We start from the raw sequence: 27,411 nt of genomic DNA on the forward strand, positions 1-27,411 counted from the left end.
CTTTGTTCTGTGCCCAAATCTACATGAAAATGGGCAGGCTTAAATAATAATACTTCTGTCACCCCGCCTGTTTTTTTACTCACGCTGTAGAATGTAAACAGCCATGTCATTGGTGGCCACAAGGGGAGGAACGCGCCCCTCTGCCGCAAAGCTGCCAGTAGTAAGAAGGCGGGGCCTTTGGCTAAGCTTATTGGCTAAACTTCGGGACAGCTGAAGGTTTGGCGAACTGTGATTGGTGACCGGGCTGTCTGGCTTTCCTTGCGCCTCTCGCAGTGGGCGGGAAACTATCGCCTGGTTGTGATGAGAAGTAAACAACAATTTGGGGAGGGCTATTTCCGTACAGCCCTGTGGTGATTTTTTTTATAATGGTCGTCGAAACCATGAGCGGCCAGTCAAGAAAAAAAAAACTGATAGGAATCGGAAATAATTAAAAAACAAAACACTCGACCTCGAGTAATTCGTTTATAAATTGACCAGTGGTCTGAATAAACTGCATTGCACTGGATTCTGCAGTCTGTCTGTAATAAACCCTTCCTTAATGTCTGAGTCAATTGACTTCAAGGTAAGTAAAGCACAGCTGCAATAAGAAGATAGGCACCCTTGTAAATCCGTCGCTAAACAGGAATACTCGATGGGGACACGTATTTAGAGAAGAGTGTCTACAAATAAATATATTAACCCGTGTATACTTAATTGTATACGTTGACGTTTAAACACCACTGTTTCACACAGGAGGGATAGTATACTAATTCATTCATAAATATAAGGGGTCTTCAGTGTACGTCGACTGCTGCTGCCGCCTGAGGAACATTGATCTCCCACGCCCAATATTTCAGCCGAAGTCTGTGAGCAGATGCTGGGAGTTTAATGTGTCCAATATCCACTGGGATAGGGATGGATTTAATTGAAGTACAACATTCATTTATAAATAGTGGCAGCGCTAGGTAACATGTTGGTGCTGTACAGGTATGGGATCTGTCATCCTGAATGTGGGGGACTTACAGACAAAGTATAATTTTCATAATTTGGATCTCCATACCTTTAGGGGCATTTTTATTATGTTGTGTAAAAACAGCGGTACAAGACACCACATTGCCAGGCTTCACTGTGTACAAACGGTGGCTTCCAGTCAGAAGGAGTGTAAAACAACAGCGTCAAATCTGGCATTCGCCTGGTGTAAAATTACAAACACCTTCATAAATCGCCATTTATTTTACACAGGTTTTTACACCGTTTGTTTGCCAACTTTCCTTTTACATAGCATAATAAATATCAGTCCCCAAAAATCTACTAAAAACCCAATAGGATTGTTTTGTCCCCAATTAGGATTCGTTATATCTCAATTTGGATTAAGCGCAGTGTGTTAGTTTATGATTACAGAGAAAAAGGTAATAATTTTTAAAAATGTGAATTATTTAATGGAGTCTATGGGAGATGTCCTTCCGGTAATTCTGAGCTTTCTGTATAACGGGTTTTCAGATAATGTATCCTATACTGGTATTAAGGATAACTGACAGGGATACCAACCTTCTGGGTTGCAGTTTTTGATTATGTCCTGAGCACATCCTGTTATGGCCTGACTATGCACAGTTATAACCTCATTTATGCCCTGGTATGGCCAGGCGCCTCATTATTCATGCTCTGCCCAGGCTCTTTGAGACTGGCAAAAAAAAAGATTGAGAGGTGGTATCTTTGTTTATTATCATAACGTAGTTAACCAAACTTAATTCAAGGTAACAAGCAGCAAGGGATATAAGGCACTTTTGACTAAAGGAGTGCAATGTGCAAAAACTTTGGTGCAATTGGGCCAGTTTTTTAACTTACATGCAACATTCATTCCTAGAATTCAGAATATACATAATGCCAGGTTAAGGTAAGTGTTAGGTACCGGACTATGTTATGCCATTAGCTCACTGTTAACTGCATTTTATAAACAAAGGTAGGAACAACAAAGAAAGTGCTGCAGAGTGCATGTACAAATGAATGCAGGTAGGTGCAAGCTTTATGTGTATGCAGGTCCAGATTTACATAGCCGGTGGTGCCCCTAGGTCTGCTGCAGTTAGTCTCCCGTGTCCCCTTCCCTTTATTCGTGCACATGCGCAACATTTCTGGATCACTGGGGATTGGTGCACAGGAAATATTTAATAACTATTGTATTTCATGCGCATCCTCAGTGTTTCTGAACTAATGTAGATGTGATTGGGTGGCATTCACAAATCCAGGTCTGTGTGTGTGGTCTTTAAATGGCACATTTTTGCTCCTCTTGCTGCACCTAGCTTTAGTAAATTAACCTGTAGTGTCATATTTTGTGGTAGTTCTAAACTAACATTGTTCATAACTGCCTTTTCGCAAATAGCAACATTCAGCAGGATGGCATCAGTTTTTGCTAGATTTGTATTTGGTTGAATCCTGAGGGCTCTTACACACGGGTGTTTTTTTTGCCACAGCTAAGCGTTTTTTTTCATTCCAAATGCAACCCTCTATTGATAGCTGAACGTGCATCAATCGCAAGAAAATGCAGCATGCTGCATCTAAACAAACATACTTGAACGCAAAAAGAGTAAAACACTACTCAGAACACTCCTGAGGACAGCCTTGCATAATATAATGGAATCAATTAGTGAATGCATTTTTTGGGCTCAAACCTACGTTTTTAACACGCGTCAAACACCTAAAAAATGCCTGTGTGTTAGAGCCCTAAATAGTCAAGTCAAACCAAATGCTTAATGCGGCACAAGCCTTGGTCGTTTGAAGACAACAATATTCACATGTTTATCATTGACTCTGAATGCTCAAACTATTGAATTATATAGTTGTTTCAATGTAGACCATATGATTATATTGTATAAAAATCTGGCAGCACAGTTGCACTTATTTGGTCTGGGGCATATTATCTATTGCTTGATAATGGTAGCTTTGTCTATTACTTGAATGGTTGGTGAATCTCCGTGAGTTTTCAGATTCTTTATTTTAAATGTACTCCCATATCTCCCAACCACCAATTTTATTAACTCACCATTTCCCCTCTCTGATCACAATATGCTCACATTTCAATTCTCACTAACTCCCTCCTCACCCCCTGCTATTCCCCAAACACGTACTTACCGTGACTTGCAAGCTGTAGACATGTCACATCTCTCTTCTTCCTTTGACTCTCTTCACTCTAATATCTCAGCCATCTCATGTCCTAATGTGGCTACCTCTGTCTACTATAGTACTCTCACCACTGCCCTTAATGAGCTTGCTCCTAAAAAAACTAAACGCTCTAGACCCAAACCACTTCAACCTTGGCATACTGCTCATACAAATGCGCTCCAAAGACATTCACGTGCACTTGAGTGTCGCTGGCGTAAATCCCGTTCAGAATCAGACTTTTGGAGCTACAAATCTGCCCTGCGCTCCTTTAACACCAGCCTCTTCCAAGCCAAACAAACATACTTTACTTCACTCATTAACTCCCTTTCTAAAAAACCAGCACAACTTTTCTCCACCTTTAACACTCTCCTTTCCCCTTCTCCACCCCCTCCATGCACATCTGTCTCTGCTCAAGATATTGCTAAGCACTTCAAAAACAAAATTGACACTATCAGAAGGGACATTACACTACTCAACCCCCCTATACTTCCACCACCCTCCCTCCACACTCCCCAGTCTCTCCTGTGCTCCTTCACCCCTGTCACTGATGAGGAAGTCTCAAAGCTTTTGGCCTCTTCTCACCTTACCACCTGCCCGCTTGATCCAATTCCTTCAAAACTTTTCCGCAATACCAATCCTTGTCTAATCAAAGCCTTAACCACCTATTTAATCTTTTGCTCTCAACTGGACTGTTTCCCTCTCAACTGAAACATGCTCTTGTCACCACCATTCTGAAAAAACCCTCTCTTGATCCCTCCAATCTTGACAACCTCCGACCTATCTCTCTGCTACCTTTCATCTCTAAACGACTTGAGCGCCTAGTCTACAACCGACTAACCTCATTCCTCTCTGACAATAACCTGCTGGACCCCCTACAATCTGGTTTTAAGCCACGGAAACTGCCCTGACTCGACTAACTAATGACCTCTTAACCGCTAAAGCCAACAATCATTTCTCACTACTAATACTGCTTGATCTCTCAGCCGCATTTGACACTGTAGATCACCCTCTCCTCCTCCAGTCCCTCCAGTCGCTTGGCCTTCGTGACAAAGCCCTATCCTGGTTCTCTTCTTACATCACCAATCGTTCCTTCAGTGTCTCCTACAATGGAGTTTCATCTTCTCCCCTACCTCTTTCTGTTGGAGTTCCTCAAGGCTCTGTCCTGGGACCATTACTATTCTCCCTCTACACTTCCTCCCTCTGCAAATTAATAAATTCGTATGGTTTCCACTACCACCTCTATGCTGACAATACTCAGATCTATCTCTCATCTCCTGATCTCAACCCAGAACTCATAACTCGCGTCTCCTTCTGCCTGTCCGCTATTTCTACCTGGATGTCGCAACGCTACCTTAAATTAAACCTCTCTAAAACTGAAATGGTTCTCTTTCCTCCAACTAACACCAGTAACATCCCGGAAGTATCCATCATAGTTAACAATTCCACTATCACCCCCTCTCCCCAGGCCCGGTGCCTTGGGGTTATTCTAGATTCTGCCCTGTCATTCACTCCTCATATCTAGTCACTTATTAAATAATGTCACTTCCACCTAAGGAACATATCCAAAATACGATCATTTATCACCCAAGATGCTGCCAAAATTCTTGCAAAATTGGCCTCCCCCTCCAGAGACTGTCACCTCTCCAGTCCATAATGAACACTGCTGCGAGGCTCATACACCTCAGCAACCGCTCCTCCTCTGCCTCGCCATTCTGTCAATCCCTGCACTGGCTTCCGTTACCTTTCAGAATCAAATTCAAATTAATGACACTGACTTTCAAAGCGCTTCATAACTCTGCCCCACCCTACATCTCTGAACTCATCTCTATATACTCACCCAATCGCTTGCTACGCTCCTTTTCTGACCTGCTACTCAACTCTTCTCTCATTACCTCCTCACATGCTCACATTCAAGACTTTGCAAGGGCTGCACCCCTCCTCTGGAACACTCTCCCACGGTCTGTCCGACTTTCTCCCAACCTTTCTGCTTTCAAGAAATCTCTGAAAACGCACTTCTTTCGAGAAGCCTACACTCATTCTGCTTAACTACCAAACGCAACACCACATACAATACCACATTTCTCACCCACTTAAATCGATCTTGCCCACTCCCACACCTTGTGTATTACTCCCTTCCCTTTAGACTGTAAGCCTATGCATAGGGCCTTCCTCACCTTTTTGTACCTGTTTGATTGTGATGTATGTTCTATGTATGTAATTCATGTGATGTAGTTGTATAATCACATTTACTTTACAGTGCTATGCAATATGTTGGCGCTATATAAATACATGTTAATAAAAAAATAATAAAATGTAAAATATCTTGCCACACTAAGAATGGGGATCAGCATATTCAGTTGAAAGCAGCTGTACCTACCAGTCACATACCTTCCAGTGTGAGGGACATTAGCAGTTGCATCTTATCAAAATCATGAATATTCTTTATGCTTTTCATGGTTAGTAAATTGATAATACTCCCATATCTCCCATGCTTAGCTTGGTTGTTACTGTGAAAGTCCAATTAAACTGTTTAACATTGGTCATACTAAGGGCTGTCATAACTTCAGCTGGAATTTAAAATATTACAGATCAACCATTATGACAGCCTCCACTCAATATGCTTTAAATACAGCAATTGCAGTATAGAACAGTAAAGAGACTGTAGACAACACTCTCTCTCTCTCTCTCTCTCTCTCTCTCTCTCTCTCTCTCTCTCTCTCTCTATATTCTGAGATAAAGATTTTTTTATACCTACAATGCAGAATTTGTTATTGTACCCAATGGAATCATGAACAAGAATTTGCCTTTCACCACGATAGGCACAACTGCCAATTTTTTTATAAGTAGAGGAATAGGTGCAAGAACATTGTGTTCTTTGTGACAACAGACAAAACAAGCAATATGTTTCTGAACACTGAAATCTGCTAACATCCTCATTCATTAACTCTTATATATGCAAGGAATACTGGGAATTGCAGCCCAGCAGCTGTTTTTTTCTGCACATTTCTTAGGCTAACAACTATGAAGCATATTTGTCACACCATTGAAAGCTGCAAGCATCTATTTAACCAACATTTGTTTGTTTTATAAGTCTTATGCATACATATTTTACCTACCTAAACCCCTCACAAGCACATGCCTAGGCTTTTAATCTGGTAATTCAGTACAGCTGAATGTCTGGGGCTAAAATAGTTCACACACTGCACAACTGCACTTACTGATGAATATCAATAAGGTATTTCCGCTATATGTTAAAAAAAAAAAAAGGTACCAAGTTTGCCCAAGTGCAGTAAACCCATGCAGGTGACCAGTTAATGACCAGTTAATGATACCTGCTGATCTATAACATTTGGCAATATATGTGTGTGTATTATGAACAGTGTATAGAACAAATTTTAAATTTGCCAACAAATTATGAGAAGCTCTCAGAAGATGATGGTGAAACAGCTAGAATGGAAGGATATTATAGGGTCATTATAACAATGTTATAATGACTATGGATGTCTAAGTAGAACTGCTTAACCACAACCAGTTGGAGGGTATCAGGGTTTAGTTGGAGAAGGTAAGACTTGCAGAAATGTATTCTTAACTCTAAAGAAGGTCCCAAATTGATTAACTACATTAGAGCCTCTTAGGGTTAGGCCAGAGCAGGGCAAATTCACTAGAAGGTCATCAGCATAAAGTGACATTCTTCATTAAAATTCAAAGCTCCACATTGGGAACCCTTAGGAGAGGGGACAAGAGGCACCCTTGCCTAGTAACATAAAATGTACTCACATTTGCTTTGTAAGAAAACTTCCAACAACACCAAAAAACTAAACAGAAATAAGAGCATTCTTATGAGTCATATGTAAGTGGCCATACTAAATTTTTGTTAGGGTAATGAAGCACAGATAACTGATAACTCAGAGTGCTTGTTCTAAAACACCCAATATCACTCCCCATTCATGTAAATATAAATCACCTGAAATGGCAAGGGCAGCCGTGTGTCAGACAATTGTGGTTCAATATAGAACAACTCTAAGCACCAACTGAGTTATTAATTGCCCAGTTGACACAATATCTAGAAATGGTTTCTTTAGGTCAATGTTACATGCAGCACTTTTGTTCTGGTGTATTTCAGCACCAGTTACAGCTTCCCCTGGCTCTTATTGACTTATTGAATTGGAAGCATGTGAAAGTGTAGTTTTAAGAGCTTTCCATCCACCAAAACATTGCTCATACCTTTGCTTATGCACATTTTCCATTCAATGAGAGCAACTGGAGGTGGTCATTGGGTGCTTTTCAGCCAGTTGGAAAATGCAGATTGTAAAATGCTCTATGTAACATTGGTAGAAAAATAAGTAGTACACAAGTACACACCATGTACAAAACAAATGCTTTTTTTAACAGCCAGAACATCAACAAAGGCTTCTTTTTGATTGTAACGTTTGGTAAACACAGGCACTCAAAAGCAATAATAACATATAGTCCTGATTCTGAATAGGCACAAATTGAAAACAGAAACTCCTGCTTAAAATAGATGTTGGCCTTAAAATGAAATTCACTGTATTGAAGACTTTCTTCACAGCATCAGGATTCATGGGAAAACAATATATATACAAACAAAAGATCCTTTCAGTTTACACAAGCAACATGAAGCAAAGACACATGCTGCTAGGTGTATTCATATTGAGATGCTAATGCAAAGAGCTTTTAACTACTGCACAGTTTTTAGACTGCTTCATTTGTATATAATGTATTGTTCACAAAAACAAGCATATTGCTCATGGTAGTTTTAAGTCCAGTTAGAGATGTCGGCTCGCACACCCAGGCCTTCAGTCAGGATAGCCAGGTGCTCAATGCTGGAGGGATCGGCACCCTCCCCAAGGTCAATAGTAGAAATACACTGGCACACACGGCAATTCAAACAGGGAAATCCCTTGTGTCTTTATTTGCAGAGAAGCAACGTTTCGGGGCAGTACCCCTTTGTCAAGCATGCTTGACAAAGGGGTACTGCCCCAAAACGTTGCTTCTCTGCAAATAAAGACACAAGGGATTTCCCTGTTTGAATTGCCGTGTGTGCCAGTGTATTTCTACTAGTTTTAAGTCCAGCCAGTGCTCCAGGGCTCAGGTCAATTTACTGACCTTTTTTTCTGCGCAGTTCCAGGTTTTTCATGATGTTGTGACTGGGCATACCTAAATGACACAAACGGGTGAAATGACACTAACAGAATTTAGTAACAGCAACAATGAAGCTTGTGATCTGAAGTATAAAATGTACCTCTTGTAACAATCCAGGCATTTAAATGGAATGTTTACCTTAAAGGAGAACTAAAGCTTAACTAAAGTTGCAGGCTAGAAATGTTGTACATTATGTTTTGGGCTTCTAAACCAGCCCAAAGGCAACCACAGCCCTTTAGTAGAGAAAATCTGTGCCCCCCAAAGATGGCCCAGTAGCTGCCGATCTTCTTTTCTGATGATTCACTGCACATGGTCTGTGCTGCTGTCAGTTACTGAGCTTAGCGACCAACTCAAAGAATATAAATGTCACAATATAGGTCCAATTAGTAACTAATACAGATAATTACTACATGGCAGCACATAAACTAGTGCAACTATCATCAGAATTTAATAATCAGCTTGAAGCATCAGCTTATATTAAAGGCTAACCTAATTTTCTGCTTGATAATTTGTGACGACCCTAAACCTAGCTGCTCAGAGCCCAGAGTATGTAAGAGTCGCAGACAATTTCCAGGATAGTGACCCCTTCCCTGTGACAAGTTTGAAGTCTTGGATCATTGCTGCTATTGAAAAGCTGAAACTTTAGTTTGGTGCAATAAGTTCAGTATATAAAATATGGAATTTTTACCATATTAATTTTTAGGGTTTAGTTCTCCTTTAAAATTAGCATCTGCCTAGTAGAAGGCACCTGCATGAGCTGCGCTCTGCGGCTTGTGCTGGATTGTGCCGTCAATGTTCCCGTTTTAGTCATGTATAATTATTATGCTTTATTTATCTAGCGCTGCCATGTGGCACAGCGATTTACAGAGATTGTTCATTTTGCATATGTCCCTAGAGTTTGAAACCTGTTCTGTGCATGCAGATTGTGCCTTTGATTTCATAAATGTGGTGGCAGTTGCAGTTGTGGAAAGTTTCATCTATTAATGTAGTCAAGCAGCTGTTTGTATCTGCAATATTATGAATTCAATATTTTGTGTTAATGCCACAGCACGGATAGTAAGTCATAATTTCTGGCCAAAGATGTACAGTGAAACCTCAAGTTTGAACTCAATTTTTATGGTCCTACCAGTATATAATGCACAATGAACTTTCCTGGTTTTACATTACCCAGATTTGATATAATTTTTTTCTAGTCCTCTGAAAAAACTTAAAATGGGGGTTCTACTGAATCTCTGTCAAAGCGGAAGTTACACTGGATCTATAGTATATATCCCACTTGCTTACATCCAGGTGGGTATAATCAGTAACGTGAGCTGTTTGGACTAATGGAAATATATTTGTCTCGATACAAATGAGTTTTATCTATTCAGGGCCTGAGGGAAGGAACTGCACAACTGCAAGGAAAGAATGGCTTTGGAAATGATTGTTGTAAGCCATTGTGAAAAGCAAAGGAAATGCCCAGGTGATATATGCTGATTACATTTTGATAGTAAAGGGATCCAAGCAAGGGATCCCTGCACTGTTTTAGTAAAAAGTGCATAGAACTCCTTGTCAATGGTCTGTTTAGTATACCCTCTTTAGTTGGTTTCTTTTCTTCCATTATGGATTGGAAAGAACGAAACAAAGTCCTTTCTCTCATTGGGTATCATGATTATGATTGGGATAGTTTTACTAACTGCTCTGCCAGATGTGTAGCATATGTAGATTTGGTCTGTTTAATTGCTTTGCTAACCTCAAAGGCTGGATTACCTTTTATAAAGCCCTAGGCCAATTCCATCTGTGAGGTGGCCCATAGACTGTCGTCTACCCATCTGTTTACAATAATTAAATTAGATTGTTTTACCATTCCCAATAGTACCCACAATATGATTCTTGCAACAGTGATGCAGAGATTTCTAGATATTTAAGCTGCAGTAACCGATAATGTACTGCTTCTTTTAAATAAGGAGGGGAGTAAAAGGTAAGGGTGTATTTAGTAAACCCTTAAAAATTGAACAGTTGAGGCAGTTGAACAGGAAAATAATGGGAAAGAAATAGGGGTAATAACGGGTAAGAGGCAAAAGGGTGCACAGAGAGCAGACCCAAAAAAGAAAGGGACATAGTATACACAAGTTAATAAAACGGTGTAAAAGCGGGTGCTCAACCCAAACCTAGCATAAAAAGGTTGGAAAGCAGCAGTTAGTAGAGTTTCTAATTAAAATAAATAACATGATTTTACCTCTTGCATCACTCTTCTCATTGACTAATATATATTTAAATATGTATTTTTACATACTTTATCCTGTACAAAATGTACAGGTTTTCTTGTTTTGCTTCATGTGTATTAAATAGGCCTGCACCCATATTTAAGAATGTAACTGTCTTAATGGCAGTTCAGGAACTAGTGCCATTTCTCCTGCAGCGTAGCATTTGTATGTAGGCAGAGTTGGATATATCTCAATAATGCACCACAAACCTTCATTTAATAGCTGTAGGACAATAACTTTGGGGAGGAGTTCTGTCTTTTATATTGATTTGCAAGTATGACTGGGCAAAATGGCAACCGTAATACTGTAAAACCACATCAATCAGCTGTTGCCGACCTTGATCGAATGGGAAAATCAAACCTGCTCAATCAACATCCAGGAGATTTTGGCCAGATATCGGTCAGGAAGGCTTATCGGAGGGCCCTATACACAGGTAGATAAGCTGTTGACTCTCCATCTTAAATCTGCCCATGTATGGCCACCTTTAAATTTAAAGGGGTGGTTCACCTTCAAGTTAACTTTGTATGTTATAGAATAGCCAATTCTAAGTGACTTTTCAACAAGTTGTCATTATTTATTTTATATAGTTTTTGAACTATTTGACTACTTCTTCTGACTCTTTCCAGTTTTCAAATGGGGGTCACTAACCTCATCTAAAAACAAATGCTCTGTAAAACTACTAATGCAGCGTCAAAACCCGGCCCCAGCCCTCCTTGGCCCCGACTGATCACATTAAGAATTGTGCATAAACCAGGTACACGTGGGGGTTTTGAACTTCTAAATTCGACCATTGAATTTGATACTTCAATAGTCTAAGTATTTTTCGACTATCGCCCGTTTTCGATCAAAGTAAAAATCGTTTTTTCAAAAAAATACTTTGACTACTCAAAACTTAGCCAAAGGTTAAAGGAGGTCCCCCATAGGCTAAACAGCAATTTGGCAGGTTTACGGTGGTGAAGTGTTGAAGTACTTAGATTTTCTAAGCCAAAGTTTTTTCAATTCAAATCGAATTTTGGCCTATTCGATGGTCAAAGTACCCAAAGATGACTTCGAAATTCGAAGTTTTTGAATTTGAAAATTCACTTTGACCCTTAGTAAATGAGCCCCGGTTTGTAGCTTTGGTTTGTTTTATGTAAAGACATATCTTTACGAAATCAAGTGCTGCCCTAGGGAGAAAAAGACATTCTTTGTACACACAATTTTGTTAACCTGTTTTGAAAGATCAAGCTTGCATGTCATCACAATTTATGGAAAAAGGTGTACAAACAACCAAAGCATTCCACACATTTTGATCTTCCAATTTTTGCCTTCCCTGTCAAGTGGAAAAAAACAGCAGCACTTTCTTTGTTTAAATAAACCCTATTTACTGAGTTTAGACGAGGTTGCCAAATTACTCTGCTTCCTGCAATTTCTTCAGGCATTTAAGCTAGGACTGGAAAAACAAGTTACGAAACATTACATTAAGTATATCGTGATAAATTTTAAACCAAAGCATTCCGGGGGATTAGGGGTCAGTGTGGATGCCAGTGTCATACTAGGATGCTATTTTTGTATTGTTTTGTGGGTTTTTTTCTTACTAATTTATTGTTGTTCATTCTAGTTTTACATAATATGACACACATACTTCAGAGGTCAAATGCTATTCTGAGAAACTTTATATATGTTGTTTCCTTATGGCTGCATAATACTCACTGTGTTGGTCATCTATGTACTGTTTTCTTCATACTTTCTACAGCAAATTGTGTTACGGATTTTTTAACATTTAGTTTAAAGTTATTTCTTTTGTCTTGCTACAAAAAAGAAATAATTTTTTAACAATTCTGTACTTCATAAACAGGTCGTCATTGAAACAAAGGATTCTTTGTTTCTAAAACAATTTTTGGGTCATAAAGCTCTGACTTTGTTGTGGCCCATGTGGAAAAAAGAGTTACCATGCACTAGAGTAGTCTGTCAGGGGATCCGTCACCCAAAAAAGTTATTCAAAAATCTATTTTATCACATTATTGAAGCAAAATGAACTTAACTTACACTATATACAGTAAATTATCTGAATCTTGTTTCCCTTATTCATAATTATAGAAAGCAGGCAAGAGCCATTTTCTGGTCACTGTTATTAATGCAAACCTTGTATCATCTCTGAATCTTGTTTGTGCACCAGAATGGGGGAACCGATGTCCACGAGGAAGTGCCGTTTTGTATGAGCGTAAGCTAAGCTGTACTGTTATGCCACCATTGTCACATTGTTTGCCACAGTAAAAGCCACAACTTTATGAAGTATACGCGTCTTTGTATACTGTTCCGGCTGTGTCTGTGTATTTGACACGATGTCCATCCCCATGCCCTGGTTACACAATTAAATGGTGCTGAGAATGGGGGGAAATGCCTAAGGCATAGAGGAGGGGCAGGTTAGTGGAAATCAAATGTGCATTTAAAGATTTTTCGTCCTAACTCTGTCATAAAATTGATCGGCCAGGTTAGAAAATTTTCATCGGTCACAGTGAAATATATCTGTTTGCAGAGCCAAGCAGGCAGCTACCCTCAGTTTCCTGGCTTCAACTAGACAACATTGCATGAAATGGTCTTTTTAGTTGATGGACAAATCATACATTTAAACGATAATTTCATGATAAGTTTGGTCTAACGATAACGAAAAGATCTTTTAAAAATCTTTACATCTATGGCCAGCTATAATGAAAAGTGGCCTGCGCTAAAGCACATGCGGCGATACGTTTTCCGAAGTCACGTGAGGCTTCTGTTGACTTAGACATAACTTCTGTGTTTTTTGTAACTTATATTTTTATTGAACTTCTGTGTTTTTTAACCAGAAAGGGCTAAGTTGACATTGTCTAGTCGTAGGGTTCGGGAGTTACTCAAGGGAGAGAAATAGCGGGGCGTGATCGGAGATTGCTCGGGGTAGGTATTTCATCTCTCACACTTTTGGTAGGAGATCTGAGGAAAGCAGCGCTAAGTCTATTTTGGATAGAGACTGGTGTGTTGCCGAATAACAGGAGAACTCCTGTCTCAATGGAAATTTCCAGCACCAAACACGGAATAAATTATATGTCATTGCACAATCAGCGAGTTTTGCTGCAGTGGCTGCGGTTGGGGTCAACCTGTCTAAGGAAGGGTTAAAACAGGCATTGAAGTCGCCCATAATGCATATTGAGACGGGAGGCATTTGTACGATACCCTGATAGATTTCCTGAAGCTCATTGTCAGTGAAGGAATATAAATATTTATCAAAAGTTGGGGGTGTCCCGCTATAGCACACGCCATTATTTTATATCGGCCCAACCTGTCCGAACGGATTTCTATTAAATCAAGTGGTAAGCCTTTTCTAACTAAGATTGAAGTGCCCCTAGCATAAGAAGAGAATGTTGAATGATACATATGTGTAACCCATGGTCTGCGTAGTGCAAGTATCTTTTTCCAGGTCAAATGGGTTTCCTGAAGTAGGAGAATGTGGGGGTTGTACGACTTGAGGTAGTTAAAAACCAATGCCCATTTAACTTTGTTGTTTAGGCCCTGCAGGAGTAGTATGTACTCACATTACCAAAGAAGTATATACTCACATTACCAAACAGGGTTCCATGGTGCCCATACAACATTCCGTAAATTAGAAGTAGCTTGACCTCTCCAGCCAGAAAAAAAGGTAGAAGAGTAAGAACAGCAGAAAACATAACATAAAACCAACCCATAACAGTAACCCCGCAACCTGCCCAACCCTGAAAGTCTGGTGGGCTTATTATCCCAAACAAGGTATGAACTGGGGAATATGGTTGCCCGTAGCATAGTCGCATCCAAGCCCTAGAGGTCCAAGGGGGGTTTTCCCATGGGCAGTGAATTAGGAAAACCCAGTTGTGGTTGGTCTGCAACTGAGTTTAACCCTTTAATGGGTTGTATCCAGTGACTTCATTCTGTGTGAAAATGAGGTAAGATACCAACTTTAGATTTGGGTCAGCAACGATGAAATTAACAAAGGAGTCATGTGCAAGTACCAGCAGTAATTGTCACTTGGTTCCACTTTTATTAGACCTCAGGCGGCCTTGCATTGTGCTTGAACCATCCATTTCAGGCAGGCCCTCACCATGCAGCTTTGCGTATACAATAAAGAGTAGAGTTTACAAGGGGAAGTGGTTTAGTTGTCAACAGTTAAACTCCGGTAACAAACTGATACAAAGCAATAGCCTGTGAAAAACGTTATGATTGGCGACAGATGGTTGCTGTTCAAGTAGTTATGGGTGTTTTTCTATCAGTATATTACTGCTGGTAGAACCTTGTGTGCCATTAGCCTTAAACAGCAGGTAATCTTTTACACAATGAGCTTTTAACAAGCTGATCTTTTGCAGGCAGACACTGTAATCTCCGTAATTGTATTTATTATTTTGTAGACTCTTATTTTTGCAGTGAAATAAATCATGTTATCTTTGGTTTGCATGTTCCTAAGCATCTGTTAGAGTGCATACAATTCTTGTTTAAAAATATAATCATGGCCCCATTTAGCTTTTTCCTATAATTCAATTTTGTGTTTCTGTATAGACGAAAAAAGTTTCTGCCGTGAACAGATAAAAATGTGCAGTTGTTCATTTTGAGTTGATATTGTGCAAATTTTTATTCTGTGTTGTACATTTTAGGGTGTCCTTTTTCATTGCAAAATAAATGTGCAACAAACGTAAGTAGTATGGATAAACAGTTTTGATTTGTTATGTACTGCTCTTCCATTGGCTGCTAGAAGCTATTGAGGTTATGCACACTATTGTGACTGGCACGATAAAGTTCGGTCATTTAAAGATGTAAAACGAAACACATATCTACAATGCTGTAATAATATAGGTAACTCAGTTATTATATTATTTCTGTCCATTTATTTTTATGGTACTGTGTCCTAGGTTCAAGTTGGTTTTGGCAAAATGTTTTGCAAAGGCTTCTCTGTTATTCTCCAGTTTTTTTCTTTCTGGCTTATGTCAGATGAGGTATTCCCTGTAAAAGCCTTCCTCTACGTTTATTAAAAATTGCAAAAATGCCCTAATGGAATAATATGCCTAATGGGAGGAATTCAATATGTTTGCTATTGACCCAAAAGATATATGGAATCAAAATCTAGGGTTTTCCAAGTAACTGAAAAGTTAATCAAAGGTGGAGTCACTCCTCTTTATTCCTTCAAGGGCTTAAGTAATGGAATATCTGCTGTAGAAGCTCATTTGTAAATATGTAATGATATTTTGAAGGAATAAAACGTGACTTTATATTAATTAAAATGGTAACAAGAAAAGACAGCATGTTCATACTCAGTAGCAATACACAGCACAGCAACTGAACAGCTTTGTTCATAGTCCTTTCTAATCCGCAATACAATTCCTGAAGAAATTACATCAAATTCAGAGGCCCTGCAATATTTTCTAGAGTTCATATTCTGTTCCCCTACTCTCCATTTATTTAACCAAAGTCACAATTATAGCTGATTTTCGCACTACCATATAGCTAGCTAAAACTAAGCTATATCTGGTTAGTTCCTTTCATAGAACATTGAAAATAAAAGTGTCATTTATATTTACTTGCTTGCTGGTTAGTGCGCGACATTGCACATACATCCCATTAATAATACAGCAAAATATAGTCCATTAAGTCAATTGTATTCTTTGTTATATATGTAACTAATGTAACAAATGTAAGGAGCATTATAGAGAGTAATTGCTTTATGATTGTTCCCATTACATAAACCCATGAAACATATAGCTTAGAAGACTGAACAAGAGACCAGAAGATAGGATATGGTAAAAATTAGTGATGGGCGAATTTATTCGCCAGGTGCGAATTCGCAGGCGAATTTGCGTGATTCGCACCGAGCGAATAAATTTGCGAAACGTGGCGTCGAAAAAACGGGCGCCGGCGTCAAAAACGAGACGCCGGCGCCGTTTTGCGAATTTTTTGCCGTTTTGCGAATTTCGCGAATTTTTCGGCGAAACGAAACGGCGCAAATTCACCCATCACTAGTAAAAATGTTTGTCACAGTGATTTCAGCTTGGTAATATCATGGCACCAAAACAATTGTAACAATTGGAGGAGTGGATGGGAAGGGGATCATTTTTATATAGCGCTTGTAATAGTTAATTGTGAATTCTGTTGTTATTGCTGCCTGTTGATAATGGAAGTTTTGACTGAGAAGTAAGAAGTGGCTCCCAAAAGTTCCCAATTAAACACAGAGAAAAGTTGAAACCACATTTACTGAACTAAACAAATTCAGCTGATCCACCCAGGATAAAGATATAGATCAGAGACACAAGTAATAGAAAAAAACAAATAACAGAACCTAGCTCAATATTAACATTCAGTATAAACACCAGGGTGTTGCAACACAATTCTGTGTGTGCATATAACCATAAAAAGCCTATGCACAATTTTTTTGTGTGTTCTAAAGTGCTGTTGTGATTTTTACAAACTTCTGTTTACTAAATGAAACAATGTGCTATTGTGCTTTCTTAAATGGTGCTTCAAAAAATAAAACTCAGCATGTAGTTTCTCAACTCTCTGGTGGGATTAGAAATTTACTAGATTCCTAATTTCAAAACAGCTTTAGGGGCTGCGCTCGAAGTTGCGCTCAGGGAGGCGAACGGTAGCGATTTTGCGCTAGCCCTTTAGTGAATCTGCCCCTTAGTATCATCTCCAGGGTATTTCTATTTTCTATAAAGACTTTAAAAAGCAGGGGCAGCACCCATAGTGGGACATTCACTAAAAATCGTAGTTGCGCTGGCGTCCGATTCGCCGCACTTCGCCAGGCGTATTTTCGCCAGCGCTCCGCAAATTAACTAAAATCCGAAGTTGCGCTTAGGGGTAGCGTAAGGTTTCGAAGTTGCGCTTGCGTTAATTCGCCAAGCAAAGCGAAGTTACACCAGCGATGGTTAATTTGCATACGGCGCCAAATTCAAGTTACAATGGAGGTAAATGTAGCAGAACTACACAAGCCTGGGAAACCTTCAAAACAACCAATAAAATTTTTATTTTGCCCTACACATGTGTCCACTGTATAGTTAAGGTGCCATGAGTTAGGAAATGTAGGGGGGAAGGAGGGGAGCCCCAAAATTTTTTTCGATCTTTTTCAGCCTATCACCCATAATAAAGAAAAAACGCCAGCGTTTTTTGGGACTTAGAAAAAATATTAACTTTTTTTGAAGCAATCCCTATCTACTCTATTGCGCTTCGCCTGGTCTGAGGTGGCAAAGGAAGTCTAGCGTAAAAGGTAGCGTTCAGAACAATGCGCGTGTTAGTGAATTTGCGTAGTTACGTCCGTTGCGCAAATTCGCCAGGCGTAAGGGTGCGAAGTAACACTAGCGAAGTTACACCAGCGTCCGTTAGTGAATTTGCGAAGTAACGAAAATGCCCAACGCTAGCGAATTCACGCCAGCGTTAGGCGCTTTGGCGGTTAGTGAATTTGCCCGTTTTTGAAAAGGTTTTAAAACTTATTGTACTTACATAAGTCACACTTCTGAATACACATCTAAGAATAACTTTCTCCAGTGTCATGAGGCAGACTATGGAGTTGAATCTTTGCAATACAAAGAGATGGATTCTGCTGACGTCTCCCTCTCTCACGTGTTCCATATGTGCATCCACTCACTGGGCAAAGGCATGCCTTTTACTTCCGCTCATCATTCTGTTACACTTGCAGCCTGCATTGTATTTGATCTGGCAGGGGCCCTCTGAAAGAGGACAGAGAATAACCTCAAACAGTGGCCTGGCTCAAGATGAAAGATGTAAAATGGATTATTTACTGATATATATATCAGTCAAATTTAGAAAGATTGTCTTTTATTTACATGAAAAATTCATATCTGTCTTTAAAAGTGTTATCAGCAAACTATATATTGTGGACCCGTGAGAGCCCATCTGCACACATGAGCAATGTTGGTGGATCACCACTGCCTGTGCGCAGATAATAAATACGCCTGTGCTTGCCCCCAAGCAGCCCTCCCCTTTTAAGTATTGACTTTTACGTGTAATCATATATTTCAGGATTCAGGGTGTCTAACCATTTTTGAACTACCTGCAAGATAATTTGATTACTAGAGAACAGACAATACCCCTGCATGTTTATCTGTGCAGTGGTAATATAATTATCTGTCATACAAGGAGCAAACATGGAATGGCTTCAATTTCCCTGTTATCCTTGTTCAAGAAATAACAAATACCATAGTGTTTTTTTTGTAATTAAAACAATATACTGTATTCACAAGTATGCTCATCACAAGCCCTAGGCATTCAGGTCATGTTAGATATACTAACCCCTTTAAGGAAGTTGTGTGTTATTTCAATTGCTCTTATGTCATATGGCTGCCACACAGTTTCCCACTGTTAAGCTGGCCATAGATGTAAAGATTTTTAAAAGATCCGATTGTCATCGTGAGACCACGATTATCTCGAAACGATTGTACGATCGTACGAATTGTTCATCAACTAAAAAGACCATTTCAGGCGATATTGCCAGGAAAACAAAGGGTAGCTGCCTGCTTGGCCCTGCAAACAAAGATAGATTGCACTGGGACCAATAAAGGTTTTTTAACCTGGCCGATCAATTTTCTGACAGATGTCAGATGAAAAATCGTAATTTTTTCGATCGTTCGAATCCCACTGACTGCACGATAATTTCGAAAGATTGGTCGGACTTCGCTAAAATCGGTCGTTCGGCAAGAGAAATCTTTGCGTCAATGGGGACCTTAAGCAGTTCTATGGCATTTAAGACAGATGCATATCAACAGCTTATCTAATTGTCTGAAAGTTTCAACTGGCCCTTTATAAGTCTAAGTAGGGACATAAAAATCCAGTTGGTATTTCTATACAATTGATTATAATGCTTGTATTTGTATTTGCTTGTAAAAATTGTATTTGCTTCTGAATCACTTGAATAAAAATAAACCAGTTTTAGGAGTGGATGTTGCCATATGGGATCGCAAGGGACTCAAGCTCATATTGCATAACAATTAAAAATGCATCTTAAATGTATGAGCAAGGTTTACATTCACTTTATCTTTATGTCTATGCTTAGTGAGTGACATGGGATATTCTGTACAGGAAACTCTACACCTGTTCACAACTGACAAAATATAACTAAATGTTAAAGAAAACATTTAGTTGCAGATAATACAGCAACATGTATTAAGTGATTTGTCATTTCGGTGATACTAGCCCTTTAAAAACCTAGTAACAGTGTAACATAAGGAAAACACAGAAAACATCTGCGGCAGCACCTTTTATGTGAACTAATCAATCCATTTTATTTTTGCTTGTTCAATGCACTGATAGAGAGAGAGAGAGAGAGAGAGAGAGAGAGAGAGAGAGAGAGAGAGAGAGAGAGAGAGAGGTTTCCGGCACTTCATTCAATGAAGGTGAAATTTATTTTTCAAAAACATGAAAGAATATAGAAGAGCTTTAAGCTGTTAGAATGAAAATATTTCCCATTTGGCATTTTGTCACCATAGAAACAGTGAAAAACAAGTACTATGTTTTTTTCTCCTCTGCTCCTGAATTTAACAGCAATTGGGACACTGGAGTAAGAACTCACTGCGGAGGCCATCACAGATATTTATCTTCAGTCCTCCTACATTATGGATAGACATCCAGGCTCACCTTCATAACGATCAATATTGTAAGGATGATCGTATAATTTTTTGTGGCCTGTAAAATCCAATTTCTGCATTATATTTTCTTGATTATTTAAAGGGGTTGTTCACCTTTAAAAAAACTTTTAGTATGATGTAGAGAGTGATGTTCTGAGACATCTTAAACAATCTGGTAACTAGGGTCCAAATTACCTTAGCAACCATGCATTGATTTGACTGGAATATGAATAGGAGAGGGCCGGAATAGAAGGATCAGTAATAAAAAGCAACGATAACGGGGGGCGTGACCGGATGTCGTTATGAACAGACATAGGAGTCAGCAGCTCCCGTCTTCGACCAGCATTTAATTAGCTTTTTTTTGCATAAAGACTGGTAAACCGCTTATAATGGGCAAGGATGCCAAGAAGAAACCTTACCCTCCCAAGCAGACGTCCCTGGTAAAGGTAAAACTCCCTTCAGTGTCGTCTTTATTTGAGAAGCCGGAGGGGCCTAGTTCGCAACGCTCCAAGATGTGCTCCAAGATGCACCACATCGTAGCCCAAGCCCGACTGACTCCACGAGTAGCTCTACACAGCGCTTCCAGCAGCATGACATTCGTGAGCTCCTCACAGCCTTACCGACTAAGTTGGATCTGTTAGAAATGGCTAAAAATATTAAAGCTGTGCAACTGATCGAATTGGCTGTGATTAAAGACGAATTGAAAGACATTGGCGCGAAAATGGAAGAGATCAATTTGCAGCTCCAGACCCACACGCAAGGGATTAATAAAGCTACAAAATGGGTAAATTCACACCACAAATATATATATTTATTGAGGCGGCACATGGAGGACATGGATAACAGGGGGCGCCGAAACAACCATCCCTGAGTCCATTAAACAGCTTGATCTAGAGCAGGCACTATGTGAGATTTTTAACCCACTGCTTGACAAACCGCCCCACACAGCGATTGATTTTGATCGTGCACACAGAGCAATGCTTCACTTAGAGGGGAACAGCCAAGAGACGTCATTTGCCACAAACTGAAGGAGGAAATCCTCAAGAAGACTAGAGCTGAGGTGCAAATTTCGTATGAGGGGCATAAAATAGAAATTTATCAGGACCTCTTACAGACGAAGAATGGGAGCTCATAGTGACAAAGTCGTATACGTCTACTAGATGTTCCAGACTGTTGGAAAATAATTACAAGATGCTCTCCCGTTGGTACAGAGTACCAATCATTTTATCTAAGATTTTTCCCAATGTCCCTCAAAAATGTACCTTAAAGCCAATGCACTTTTGAGTTATCCCAACCTTGGATTGCACCAGTCAGGGGTGTCCTGCACAAACTGGCAACATTTGGAGTTATGTAAGTTTTCAAGTGAGTTGCATGGTACATGGCTGCCTAGGAAGCAGTGCAATCCACAGTGTGCATTTGTTGCAATGTGTTCCAAATGTGACCAAAGTGGTAACTCTGTACTCCATTGAACAATGTGTTCTTTGCTATACATAATAGCCTTAGAACATATTATATATCCTGTTTTCACAAGTATAGCTTGACAGCATATTATAGGCCATCATACAGTGTCTATCCTGAGTTTTTCAGACCTGTTATAATGCTTCACCAACAGATACTGCTTTCTGTATATTCTAACAGCAACACAGGTGGCTAAGTACAGTAATAGTAAGTCTGACAGATCCACCTCCATTGCTGTTTGCATAGTCACATAATATTTTTTTTTTTGCATATTTCTTGTACTTTTACTTTAGACTTGGTTTCCATACTGCCAGCATTGTAACTGGTTCTTTGTGTTGCAGAAAAGAACAGGCGGATTATCCGTTTCTGGGGGGGGGGGGGAAATAACATTTTTGTTTTTCAAACAACAGTTGTATTCTATTCAAATCCAAATGAGACAGGATTATCTTGGTGTTTGCTCACTTGGTCCACAAATTCCTTTTTATTACTAATTACCATTCCCCTTTAACATCCAGATGAAAAAAAGTAGCTATGAAATCATTTACAGTTGGCTGCATGGAGAAACACCGGCTGCACTAACTGAACTGAAGTTTTCTGTGAGTTTTCTTTGCTTACATTTTATTCACTGTATGTTCTGTTATCCAGGTGTTAACATGTTTTTAGATTACACTCTGACCTCTGCATTTTATGAGGAAACATTTCCTTTTAGCATCAGTCAAAGGTTATTCAAAAAGAAGAGCCAGAGACAGGGCCTGAACTAGGGGTAAGCAGAAGAGGCACCTGCCTAGGGCACAAAGATTTGAGGGCGCTGGGCAGGTACCTATTCAAAGATTTTCTGCTTAACCCTAGTCCAGGTCGCTTGCTCCCCTCCCGTCTCCTCTAGAACTCTTCCCTCCCTCCGTCACTCCCCCTACCTCCCTCCATCACTCTGTCACTCCCCCTACATTGCCCTGCCTTATCTTCTTATTGCGCAGGCTCGCACACGGGTGGGGGGCTTGGAAGCCGATCGAGTGCCTAGGGCGCACTGTGGCCCCGGCCTGGCCCTGGCCAGAGATGCACAGTTCTAGAGCCACATGGTTGCCAAAACCTTGTGTGAGAATGCAGATCCCTAACAAACATAGATGAATTACATTTTTATTGTTATATATGCAAAACATTTAATATAGCATTATAATATATAATTAATTGTAGCTTGGCGTAAACAGATCCAACCTGCACTAGTCTTACTGTATATTAATAATACTTATGAGTCACTTATATTGAAATAACTTGGGATTTTAGAGCTATCCAGTTCCAGGCTCCAAGGGCTTCCTAAGTCAAGTATTAAGTTTACCTTCAGTAAATGACAGGTTATTCGGTCACATTATCTGAGTCATAAAAGAACTCAGCTACAGTCATGCAGGATTATGCTTAGATCCTTGCCTATGAAGGCCCTAGGGCCCTGGAGTTGGAATGGCCTGAATTATTGTGTTGTTTAGGTGCTTGCACTGAAGTGATTCTCTTTTGTGGTTTCTTTTTTTCAGCCTGTCATGCATTCTCCCCAGATTATAGCGCCTAAGTATACTCTAAGGGACAATTATATAATAATATTAATGTCATTAAAAAAAGCCCTGGACAAGGGCAGGAGCAACAAGCGGCAAACATTTTTAATAATAAAAAATAATTAATAATAAAAGTTGATAACAGAAAAGCTTTTTTCAATGTGGACCTGGACCGCTTTGTACAGTGGAAAGAAGTGTGCAGTGTATTTAATACAACTTTTCACTGAATAAGCCACCTTCGAGTATACAAGTGTACAGTGCACAATTTAAATTCACAATGCAATGACATTCAATGAACAATATTACATTGAAAATTAAAATTATTATTCCTGCACAAAAACAATTCTGTTTATAACTTTTATTACATTTCACACTTTTTATGCTTATTAACCGAACACTTGCATCCCGGGCATAGCTCTACTCTGTAGGGTACAAGGCAGTGAGAAACTCTGTCTCTCATGGACCCCACCGGCACCAGGCCTGCTAAATGCTCATGATCTGCATGGCAGAACCTAGCAGAAGTAGGAAGAGTAGGTATGCAGTTGGGGATTTCATGAGGAGGTTGGGGACAGGGGCAATGTTGCCATGAGGCAAAAACAACTTTCGCCTAAAAAGCAACCAAAAGTAACTTTTAGAGCCAAATTTGGCTCTTCTAATGCAGTGAGTGTTATTGGGCTCTATGCGCTGGCTATGTTCCCTCGGACCCCCTCTGTTGTTGGAAAGGTAAGTGCTGGGTTGAAAGGGGGCGGAATTGCAGGCGCCGACACCTAGTTGGGGCCTCAGTGGCTGGCATGGTGGGCCTTTGGGTTGACGGCCCCAGTGGGCCCCAGATACTCCAGTCTGATGCTGCTCATGAATACTGTGCTGCTAAATACCTGCAGCGCTCTATCCATGTTGGGGGAGGGGGGTTCTGGTGCTTATGCAGTGGCACCTGTTTTTTGCAAATTAGCCCTCAGATTTCTCTATTTCAATCTTCTAGAAATAGGGCCCATGATGCCAAGGCAGAATTTAATAATGACATTTCAATGTAGCAGCCTCTGCCAGCCCAAGAGAGGTTAATGGAGAGAGAATGAAATCATGATGTTTCACTGAAGCATACATTATTAAACTACAAGCTACTGTTCCATTAATTCATATTTAGGTTTCGCTCTGTGCTCTTTTCCTATTACTGAAAACAAATTACATGTATAATTAAAAGTCACCTTTCAACAAAAACACAATTCCCTCAAAGGAGATATTATTAGATGTAATAGGTAGCATACGCTGTTACTACAGAGAAATACATGTCACTTACTGCCCCAGTAATTCAGAAGTAAATATGTTCTGTTTGTCTTTATTTAAGATGCTGTCTTCGACTCTCGGATATGAAGTTGATCATTGAATCATTATTCCTTTAAACTTTCTACCACTGACTGACTTTTAAATGCAAAACATAAAGCCATTTTAATGAAAAACTCATACAGGTAAGCTGGCCCTCCCTTACCCTGAATGTTACAGCATTCCTCCCAACAGCGCAACAAATTTTTTTTGACCATGCCCATTTTTGTGGCCACATCCCCTAATTTCCGAGTTAATTTTACAAAATTTGGCAGGTTATGAAAGTTTGAATATATTTCTATGTTTTTTTTTCCACTTATTACATTTTTGCTAATGAAGGTGAATTGCCCTTTAAGCTGTGAGTCAAACTTTTCCCAAGGGACCTCCCCTTATCTAAATTGTTTCAATTACTTATTTGCTTATCTCAAAATTGTTACAAAGTATCTTAGTTGCACCTGTTAGGTGTTCTGGGCTCTCTGCCAAAAGCCAATAAAGTTAGAAAGTTTGTTTCTTTTTCTGACTGTCGGTTGAGCTGTCAAAAGAGGGTCTGTCCCGCTGAAAACGGGACAGTTGGGAGGTATGGTACAGTGAGATTTGAACTTCAGCTTTCTTGTACAAGGATGGAATCTGTTATCCGAAAAACCCTTAATCCGAATTAAAGGAAGGCCATCTACCATAGACTCTACTTTAATCAGAAAATTCAATTTTAGATTTCCATTTTCTCTTTAATAATAATAAACCAGCACTTTGTACTTGATCCTAGCTAATATATAATTAATCCTTATTGGAGGCAAAACAATCCCATTGGTTATATTGTTGCTAGAGTTCAAATTACCCTAGCAACATGGGTGTCCACATATTGGGGCAAGGGGGGGTTCATAATAAAGGATACTCTCTTCCCATATGAATATATATATATATATATATATATATATATATATATATATATATATATATATATATATATATATATATATATAGTTTTGTTCTTTTTTATATGAACACATTTCTTAAGAACCTGTAATAAGCTTATAAAAGTCTTACATCTTATGGCCAGCACCCCTTCAAAAAATGGACCGTCCCAATGCCTATTCTACTTCTCGGAGCAGCAGTCCTGTTTAGCATAGCCCCTTCCCTCTGTGAGACGCTTCCTGCTCCTCAACTGTGAGAGAATCAGAGAGTCTTCTCATGATGAAGCGGCTTCTTTCCCAGGGCAGATGGGTGTGAATCTGTTGTGTTTAGCTTAGAGTGTGAATGCCATTGTCTGTGTGTGTCTGTGTATGTATCTGTGTTAATGTGTGTAATGGCAACTGTGTGTAAGAAGGTCCCACAAACCTTGTTTGTGTTATAGAGGCTATAATGAGCCTGTGTATAGCTGTGTAACTACATTCATTATTGAATCTTATAGGTACAGGTTGGCTGTGGGTTTTGCCTACAACTATTCTCTCAGTGCATTTCCCCAAAGCACATTAACCCCTACAGTACCTTGCCCCTCTGCTCCATTGTTTCCGCTACCTATCCACGGCCTCACTCTATTCACTGTACTCTTTTACCCTTTCCCTTTTCATTCTGCTGAGTTACCTCCACACTTCCCTCTCTGTCTCTAATAACCATCTGCCTGATATTGTCTCCCACGCTCTGATACTGCTCTCTTTTCATCCTCAGGGTGATGGCAGAGATATTGCACAGCACAGAGTACGAGGAGAGATGTGTCCTGCAAATGCTTTCTTTTGTTATTCATGAATTTCTGGAAGAGGGTGGGGGAGTTTGGATATTGTTTTTGTGTTGGGGTGGTATAAAGGCCATATGGACAAAAACAAGACTTTATAAGTTTGGCCTTGACAATTGGTGGTTTGGCAGAGGGTTTTGGACTGTTGCCTATGGACAGAGGGATGGACTCTGTGGGCAGGAGGGTGTATGGGTGGGTTTGTGGCATTTTGATTTGCTTGTTGAATTAATGTTAGTGTAATTTTATAATAAAAATCTTTAATAACCATCTGCCTCACTCTATATATCTGTATAGATAGAAATATCTATAATATTATTATAATATATATTTTTGTACCTCCCCCCTCTCCTGCTTCTGTCCTGTATCCCCCTCATTGCTTATTTTTGGATGACTCTTATCTTTTAACCCTTCTGTGATTCTGGAAACAAAGCAGCTTTCCCATAAAATAGAAATAGAATGTATAAACATAGATTCTATACTAGTGACATTTTGTTGTGCACAGCCTCTTCCTGCTGTTGTTACTCTACTTTATGTACAGTAGAACCCCCATTTTACATTTTTCAAATGGTGTAAGTCAGGGAAATGTATTATGCATTATATATTGGCAGAACCACAAAAATGCTATAACAAATGGAAAAAACTTTAAATTAGGGTATGTAAAATGGAGACGTCACTGTATGTATCCAGCTGTAACTAGAACTCTAGGGGGGAATAACATTCTACAAACCGCTGGCTAGTAATTTTGCAAAACAGGAGTTTGTGTCACTAATAAAATGGCAATGCTATAAATGTGCAACAGTTACTACTTCATATATTTATAGAAAAGCTGTTGTTAGGTTTGTGTGGAAACCAAAATATGTGTACAAGTCATTTGTGTAATATGTTTTCTTCCTTGCCCCTCCCTGGAAAAAAATTCTGAGGATGCCAATGCCATGTATTGAATTGAAAAAGAGACTGGAATATGAATAGGCGACTTCCTGAAATGAGTAATAAAAAGCAATAACAAGAAATGTGTAGTCTTACAGAGCATTTGTTTTTTATGTGAGATCAGTGATCCCCATTTTAAAGCTGGAAAGAGGCAAATAATTAAAAATCTCTAAAAAAAAAAAAAAAATAATGTACATGTTGTTCTCCAACACCTTGGATGTTGCTCCTAGTGGCCTCAAAGCAGGTGCTTAGTTTGGAATTCCTGGCTTGGAGGCAAGTTTTGG

At 39.4% G+C, this 27,411-nt stretch overlaps 1 long non-coding RNA gene across 1 annotated transcript; it reads left to right on the forward strand.

Annotated features, from left to right (window-relative positions):
- Positions 1–19,138: 19,138 nt before the first annotated feature.
- LOC108700100 lies at positions 19,139–26,927 on the forward strand. Its single transcript, XR_001932948.2, has 3 exons — positions 19,139–22,209; positions 24,497–24,617; positions 26,137–26,927. It is a non-coding gene; the product is annotated as an uncharacterized LOC108700100 (long non-coding RNA).
- The last annotated feature ends 484 nt before the right edge of the window (positions 26,928–27,411 follow it).

Source organism: Xenopus laevis, chromosome 8S (genome assembly GCF_017654675.1).
Source record: "Xenopus laevis strain J_2021 chromosome 8S, Xenopus_laevis_v10.1, whole genome shotgun sequence".
Lineage (NCBI taxonomy): Eukaryota > Metazoa > Chordata > Amphibia > Anura > Pipidae > Xenopus > Xenopus laevis.